This window comes from Leucopleurus acutus, assembly GCF_964270905.1.
Source record: "Leucopleurus acutus genome assembly, chromosome: 13".
Classification (NCBI taxonomy): Eukaryota; Metazoa; Chordata; class Mammalia; order Artiodactyla; family Delphinidae; genus Leucopleurus; species Leucopleurus acutus.
The window spans coordinates 43860889-43869812 of NC_139155.1; the positions used below are offsets into that span (position 1 = coordinate 43860889).

Consider the following 8924-nt stretch of genomic DNA (forward strand, 5'->3'; position numbering starts at 1 on the left):
CAAATAGCTCAAACGGCCTAATACCAGCCAGTTCTAAGGGACAATCTGGTCCCCAAGGAGCCAGACTAAAATCTTTTTTTTTTTTTTTTGCAATACGCGGGCCTCTCACTGCTGTGGCCTCTCCCGTTGCGGAGCACAGGCTCCGGACGCGCAGGCTCAGCGGCCATGGCTCACGGGCCCAGCCGCTCCGCGGCATGTGGGATCCTCCCGGACCGGGGCACGAACCCGTGTCCCCTGCATCGGCAGGCCGACTCTCAACCACTGCGCCACCAGGGAAGCCCCAGGCTAAAATCTTAACAGGGCAGTTCCAATAGAACAGCCCCTATTTCTGATGGAATTGGGTTGAAGACAGAACCGGCACAGCTCCAGTGAAACAGTCTCTGTTCCTGACGGTATGGGCTGAAGCGTAGCCAGTTCCAATGCAATCTCATTTCACAATCATGCCAAAGTGCCAAATGAGTACTTGCATACAGAACGAGGCCTTAACGAGAAAGGATGAAACTTTAAATAGATCCTAAGACCTGAGAGCCTCAAAAAGCAAAGAAGGCCGAAGTTGGGATCCTGGAGAAAGACCTACCCTCAAATCCCAGAGTCGGCCAGAAAAGCAATGAGCAAAAACAGGTTCAGTGTGAGCACTGCACCTGTCTGCTCAGCAGTCTTGGAGTCATTCGGGGTCTTCTCTGGTCCCTGTACAGGCCACCAAAATGCTGACCTAAAACAAACAGACTACCAGTTATTTCTCTAGCACAAATGGATATATTTGGGCTCAATGAAGAATGGCAATTTGGGGTCTGCAATCATGGCAAGCCACGTGCAAGTCCCGTACATCAAGGAGAGGACAGCTCTTTTAAAGAGGGGCAAAGGAAGTTGGGAGGGCTACCGTAACCAAAAATTCCATCGGAGGAATCGAGATTTCAAAGTATAGTGGCTTTTCATTGGCTGAGTTGTGACAACCTCTTAACAGCTGAGCTCTTGCCAGGCCAGAAGAGGATGCCTTTCTTCTCCTGTTGGGCTCTGCTTTCATTGTAGGGCAAGAGAGCGCCCTCTTCTGACCTCCCAACTCTATATTAATTGAGGTTCCTGTTTATTAATTTTTTATACTCAAAGTCCAAAAAACTCTGAGAATGAAATCCATTTGGTGGCAAAACTGCCCTATCCTGACTTAATTTGACTGCACAACCATGACTGAACAGATGGAAGGCTATGCAAGCTCCTTAGCACTTAGTGTGGTTAGCAATATACTTTGTGGCGGAAGTTTTTTTTTTTGGCTGCCCTGGGTCTTCGTTGCTATGCGCAGGCTTTCTCTAGTTGTGGCGAGTGAGGGCTACTCTTCCTTGCGGTGCGCAGGCTTCTCATTGTGGTGGCTTCTCTTGTTGCAGAGCACGGGCTCTAGGCATGTGGGCTTGAGCAGCTGTGGCTCATGGGCTCTAGAGCGCAAATAAGCTCGTGGGATCTTCCTGGACCAGGGCTCCAACCCGTGTCCCCTGCATTGGCAGGCGGAGTTTTTTTTTGAGTATTTATTATATTTGATTTTAATAAAATAAATTTAAGTTTACATAATTTAATTTTTAAATAATGGCTGAGTTTCAACCATCAGTTGTCAAAATTCCTGCAAATTTTGGGAATCCCCTGGTGATCCAGTGATCAGAACTCCGAGCTCTCACTGCAGAGAGCCTGGGTTCAATCCCTGGTCGGGGAACTAAAATCCTACAAGCTGTGTGGCACGGCCAAAAAAAAAAAAAAAAAAAATTCCTGAAAATTTGACAATGAGCCCTTGTGGGCCAATATGAACCAGCTCCAGCACTGCACCGTTCACCATCCTGCCTTAATGAACAGGACCAGGATTCTATCTGCTTTATTGGCAGGCGGATTCTTAACCGCTGAGCCACCAGGGAACCCCTATGGCAGAAGTTTTAATGTGTTTGATTAGGAGACATTGCTACAGTTCCTGCTGGGAATGTTTTACATTTGTTGGGTTTTCACTGTATCCCTTTTCAAAATCTGAAACATTCTGAATCTTGAAACACAGCTGTTTTCAAAGAAGAGATTGTGGATTTGTATTTGCAGACAATTCTTAAGCCTTGACATCTGCAAATATCAACATTTATCAGTACTTTAGGAATTGAATCTTTATCTCAGTTTTACCAAGAAATCTTTGCTTCTCTCTAATATACTTTTCAAAATTCTGGTTATCTGCTTCTATAGCTGCTCAAGGAGTGGTTGCTCAAGGTCACAGTACTCTCATGTCTGTGCTACCTCTTTGTTCTATTTCCAAGTCTAATTATATTTTTTGTGGGGAAGAGTCACTTCTGTCGGGGTCTGCCTTATAAATAGAGTTTCCCTTTACACAGGTCCTGGGTGTGTCCCTGTAATGCCATTGACCGATCCTCCGGGAGTAGCATCTCAGAGGTTTACCCTTTCATGTTCACTATGGTGTCAGTTTCCCAAATAGGGATTCCATTAAAAATGTAAATATTGACAATTGCAAGGAAAGAGGATCCGGAGTTCTGGCTTGAAAGAGAGTGTTAGTGCTTCAAATAAAACATTGCATCATTGGTGAATTTATTTAGCATTGGAATTCATTAAAAACATGTTTCTAATTAAATAATTACCAAGCTGAGGCCATGCATGTTAACTCTACCTACTCTATTTTGCATATTAGTTTAGTTGCTTTGATTATACCCACTTGCTCAGTTTTGGCAAGATATTATTACACTGTTTTCTGTAATTAAACTGTCATGCAATATTGATTAAAAATACCATGCAAAGTTAGCTCTCTAAATTTTTCTCCGTTTTGAAATAATTTTAGAAAGGAAACTTTGATGCAAATATTTGCCCAGTAAATATTATTGGCAGCCTATTATGTGACAGGCCCTCCCACTGGGAGTTGCAAAGGTGAATGAGTCGCAGTTCCTGTTTTTAAGATACTCATATGCTGATCAGAGGAAGAGATGTTAGAAACACATATGATTCATACTACAATTGGGCTTTGTTGTGTAAGATACAAAAACCTATAGGGCAGGGAAGGTGGTATCTGCATTTGACCATTGGGTTTGCCCCGTGTAGAGCTCAGTCGTGGAGTTTCATTCAGAATCAAAATCAGTGTCTCTTTTGCTGATATTCACATTTAACCTTTTCAATTAGCAGACAGTGTGCTAATTGAAAGATCACTCAGGATTCTAGTCCCAGCTCTGCCACTAACTTTCTGACTGATAGGGTCCCCATCAGAGTCACAGGCTTATTAAAAATGCATATCCAGTGACTATAGTAGGTAACACTGTATCGTATAATTGAAATTTGCTATGAAAGTAGAACTTAAATATTTTCACCACACACACACACACACACACACACACACACACACACAGGTAAATATGTGAGATGGATGTTTAACTCCACGGGGGTATCATTTTACAGTACTTACATATATCAAATTATATCTTACAATTTAATTGCCAGTTATACTTCAATAAAGCTGGAAAAAAAAAAAAAAGCGCATCCGGGCTTTTTTGCAGACGCCGCCACCCTGGAACCTCCCGCGCTGCCCATCCACGGTCAACCCTACCGTGTTCTTTGACATCGCCGTCGATGGCGAGCCCTTGGGCCGCGTCTCCTTCGAGCTGTTTGCAGACAAAGTTCCAAAGACAGCAGAAAACTTTCGTGCTCTGAGCACTGGGGAGAAAGGCTTTGGTTATAAAGATTCCTGCTTTCACAGAATAATTCCGGGATTTATGTGCCAGGGTGGTGACTTCACACGCCATAAGGGCACTGGTGGCAAGTCCATCTATGGGGAGAAATTTGATGATGAGAATTTCCTCCTGAAGCATACAGGTCCTGGCTTCTTGTCCATGGCAAATGCTGGCCCCAACACAAACGGTTCCCAGTTTTTCATCTGCACTGCCAAGACTGAGTGATTGGATGGCAAGCATGTGGTCTTTGGCAAGGTGAAAGAGGGCATGAATATTATGGAAGCCACGGAGTGCTTTGGGTCCAGGAATGGCAAGACCAACAAGAAGATCACCATTGCTGACTGTGGACAAATCTAACAATAAATTTGACTTGTGTTCTATCTTAACCACCAGAGAGCACCCCTTCATCCCTGTCTGCTCAAAATATCCTATAATCTTCGTGCTCTCATTGCACTTCTTAGGGTTCCATATTTTCCTTATCCCCCTCCAAGTTAAGCTGAATTGCAAAGTAATAAAAACTAAACAACCAAAAAAAAAAAAAAAAAAGCACATCCGTAGGTCCTACCCAGATCTACTGAATTAGAACTCAGGGGCAGGGCCTGGAATCTGCATTTTAAGCAGGCACCACAGATCAACTATACTGCATTAAAAAAATAAAACTTTAAAATGAACAGGCACCGCAGGAGATGATTACACAGGCTGAAGTCTGAGAAACACTGGACTGCAGGGCTGTGTCAAGTCTTCCAGATCCACAAATTCGAATCAATGGGGTTGCAATGCAGCAGCCGTCCACATCTTTCTGGAGCTACCACACCCTGCAGCTCCGTCCACATCTTCTTCTCTTCAGTTAACTCATCACAGAGAAGATTAAAGGAGAGAAGGGAAAGCAGCAGGCCCCACGGGAGCCTGAGCCACTGGCTGTGTTCGGACAGTTTGCTGTACCTTTTGGTCCTACTTGGGTCTGGTTACACATACGCCAGGGGCCGGCAAACCACAACCCATGGGCCAAATCCAACCCACCACCTGTTTTGTAGCTTGCATTCTTTGTGAACTAAGAATGGTTTTTACATTTTTAAATGGGAAAAAATCAAAATAAGAATAACATATCATACACATAAAATTGTATGAAATTCAAATTTCGATGTCAATAAATTAAGTCTTCTTGGAACACAGCCACAGCTCATTCATGTACATTTTGGTTATGGCCACTAAATTTGCTCTGAGTGTCATGTGCCGAGGCTGGTCTCAGCTAATGGGAGGATTCCATTTTCTTTGTCAGTGACTGACCGGGGGTAGGTATGTGGCCAAGGAGAAATAAGAGAAAGTCTTCTAGGGGGCTCCAGGGAAACGTCCTCCTCCCTTATAAAGTGGTACAAAGAGATTTCCTTAAATCTTTGAACAATGTCATCCGAGGGCATCATGCTTGGATTTTCTTCAGTTGCTGCCTTGCATGGGGAAAAGTCCATGAACAGTGGAGATACTGAGCTGGAACTCTGACGCAGCTGGTATATATATATTTTTTCTCTCTTTTTCCTCTCTTGCCAATAACATCAAGAATGCTCCAAAGTTATTGTGCTTTTCTGATTAAGAACATTCTGGGTAAAATGATTTCTGACTTGTGGTCTAGAAGGAGAGAAAGTGTGCTGTTGATATCTTGCATTGCAAGAAAGACAGAGCTGGGTTATTATAGGTGTTGACATTTCCTATGAGCCCCACTTACAAAATTGATATTAAGTAATTTGCCCAAGTTCACATAGCTGGTCAGTATGGATTTGAACCCAGGAGCCAAGCTCCAGCACCTGTGGTGTTGACCTCTGCACATCACTGCCCTCTCCTAAAGGTCTGGATGAGGCCGATGCTCTCTCTCACCTCCCACCTCTTTTTCAGGGTGGGTCTGATAATCAGGCATCGACAAGCAGTGCATTCCATTCTCACGGCCCGAGTCACTGGTTCAGGTGGGATATGTGACACAAGGTAGGCCAGGGAGTCGCAACCCCAAGGCTTTTCTGGAACTATTAGGAAAGAGAACCTATGTCAGATGAAGTAGCCAAACCAACAGGTTGTACACCTGAAGCTGCTGTTGGCCATCATTCCACCACAGAGAGAGAGTCAACACAGGACTATGCAATCAGAGGAAGGAGACAGACAGCTCCTGCTGACGTACGTGAGTCTGCATCTAGCCAAGCCTGACACCCTTTTCTTTCTTTTCCTTCCTTCCTTCCTTCCTTCTTTCTTTCTTTCTTTCTTTCTTTCTTTCTTTCTTTCTTTCTTTCTTTTTCTTTCTTTCTTTCTTTCTTTCTTTCTTTCTTTCTTTCCTTCCTTCCTTCCTTCTTTCTTTCTTTTCTTTCTTCCTTTCTTTCTTTCTCTCTCACTCCCTCCCTCCCTTTCTTCTCTCTTCCTTCCTTCTTCCTTTCCTTCCTTTCCTTTCCTTTCCTTCCTTTCCTTCCCTTTCCTTCCTTTCCTTTCCTTCCTTTCCTTTCCTTTCCTTCCTTTCCTTTCCTTCCTTTCCTTTCCTTTTCTTTCCTTCCTTTCCTTTCCTTCCTTTCCTTTCCTTTCCTTCCTTTCCTTTCCTTTCCTTCCTTTCCTTTCCTTTCCTTTCCTTTCCTTTCCTTTCCTTTCCTTTCCTTTCCTTTCCTTTCCTTTCCTTCTTTCCTTTCCCCCCGAGATTTGCTTGCATCAACTTGTATTTTTTCTTTCGCAACCACAACCCACGGGTAATACAGGAGCCATCAACATTTTTCAGCAGATGAAGACCTAAGCAAGTGCTGAGACCTTGGGGATACATAGTTGCATGAGAAGTGAACTGTGTCTTCACAAAACTAAACAAAGTGAACTGTGGATACAGTAGAGTGTGCCACAGGCCATGCTGTGGTGTGTATAGAGTGTGGTGGGGAGAAGGGGTCCTCGTGTATATTGAGGATTTAGGAAAGGCTCCCAGAAGCTAAGTAGGAGGTAGAAGGAAGGACACTTTAGGCAGAGGGAATAACAACATAAAGGCAAAGAAGTGTCAGCTAGCAAGTTATCCTTAATTCTGGAGACCACGAGTAGTTTGTTATGGGGCTGGTGCAAAGGGTGCCTTTTGAAATGTGTTGGCAGTAGGCCCAAGGGTAGGGAGACATCAGATCATGAGGGACCTTTATCTTTCAGATGGAAAATCATTTAAAGATTTAAGCAGGGAGAAAATGTGGTTAGGTTTGTTAGTAAGATGATCACCTTGGCTCTAGTGTGGAGGATAGACGGAGAATAGGCAATGTTCTCTCACTCATGAGACTGTAAGCATCTCTCTTTAATTCTGTTTTTCACAGCAATTTGCCAACATCTCGACAGAAGGGCTATAGTAAAAGTGAGAAATCACTATCAATGTCGGAGAAAAAGCAAAGCAAACCAAAGAAAACAAGTATATCTTTCAGCCCCCAACAGTGTTACTATTTGAATACACAGCAATTAAATTTCGAATGAAAATCATTGCTACCAAAATCAGTCTTAGTACGAGTGTTGGAAACTCCTTTCTCCTTCTGTGAAAAGGTTTTATTTCTTTTCACTAAAACTTAAAGAGGACTCAGGGGTTTATAGGATTCATTCAGGAGCAGTTCACTATAGGAATGTGTTAGTGGAATGGGCAGTGAAACACCATCATTTGATCCCAAGAAAGCCTGTCATTTGATTCCATTTACAGTGGGTAGCGCACATCAGTGGGCGGTGTAGCCTGGGGCTATGACCTACTTTGCGGCTGATGTCTTGCACTGTTCCTGGGAGGGAGGTTATTTTTGTTTCCGCTCATCTCTTATACACACACAGGAAACATAAGCATCTGATGCTCCCTGAAAACATCCCGATAGTTCTAGGGCAAAATGGACTTCAAGGTTATTTAATTTATGCCTCTTAAATCCTGACACTTTTTTCCTCAAGTGAATTATATGCAGTATATAGAACTTTTAACCTTTTACTCTTCTTTTCCTTACCATCATTTTTTTTTTTTTTTAAAGAAAATATTCCAAGGCTTAAGTGGCTGACTATGAACTCCCAGGTTTTGTGCTCCTGGATATAATGTTTGTTTTGTTTTCCTGAAAGATTGCACTAAAATCCTCTTTTCTTGGTATGTGTATTCTAATTTGAAAAAAATGATAATTTAAAAGAAGTTTCAGTAACATTTCATTAGGAAAACAACGGGGAACACATCTTCATGTGGAGGAGGTTAGTGATGTAAGAAACACTTGTAATGTCTATACCTTTTAATATCTAGGGATTTGTTGGCTTTTAGTGATCCTTGGATTACTCTGGTTTTAATTTTATCTGGCTTATTTAGAAGATATTGCCATGCTTGTTTAAAAGGAAGTCTTCTCACGTATTAGGCAGTCATTTTGTGGGAGTTCGTTCAGGCTAATTTTATGTTTTGATTTGATGAGACAGGTCTGAGTTCATCTAGCATCACGAGGCTTAGTTTAACCTTCTGTCGGTACAATGGCGCCTGATTTGTGAGCTAGGGAAAACCTTTTTCTTCCCATCAGAATCTGTAGTTCACGACAATAAACCTCACCCAGGTATTCCTATAACCACACACCAAAATAACAGTACAGACCATAAGTAGTAAGGAACACAAGCTTTAGAATGACTCATCTGTATTCAAGTGCTAACTCCACTACTACAAAGCTATATGATATCAAGGAAGTGACCCTTGGGATTTTCATCTGAAAAATGGTGTAATATTTACTGCAAGTGGTTGTTCTGAGTTATTAATGAAATAAAATGCCCAAGAAGTTACCTAATATGGCATCTACTAATGACAGGGTTTCAAGTCAGGAAACTATTGTTATAATTCCCTTTTCCTTTTATCTCACCTTTTGTGTTTCTCCCAATATCTTTCTAGTTTGGAAACGGAGTCTACCTTTCAGATATCTAATTCTTCCTTTCTGGCCTTGATCTGTTATTTTGATTTTTCTTGAATGGTTTCACCATCTGGATATAATAATCTTACTTTATTTTGTCCATTTTATTTCCTCTACTCTTTGAGGTCTCTTTTTCTTCTTGACTGGTTATGCTGATAACTATGATCAAAGTTTCTATCTTTAGACACCAAATTTCATCCCATTTGCTGTGAGAGCCTCTCAGGGTGAATTTAGAGTCTACCAGCTGACATTTTCTTTCTTTTTTTTTCTTAGAAATATTTTTATTACAAGGGTTTTTTTTTGGGGAGTGCTGCTTTTTTAAAAAATTGAAATATTTCTAACCTGACAT

The 8924-nt window shown here is 42.0% G+C and overlaps 1 pseudogene across 1 annotated transcript; it reads left to right on the forward strand.

The window, feature by feature from the left end:
* The first annotated feature begins 799 nt into the window (after window positions 1–799).
* On the forward strand, window positions 800–4046 carry LOC309970948 (peptidyl-prolyl cis-trans isomerase A-like; annotated as a pseudogene). The gene is made up of 2 exons: window positions 800–919; window positions 3516–4046. The product of its transcript is annotated as a peptidyl-prolyl cis-trans isomerase A-like (transcript).
* The last annotated feature ends 4878 nt before the right edge of the window (window positions 4047–8924 follow it).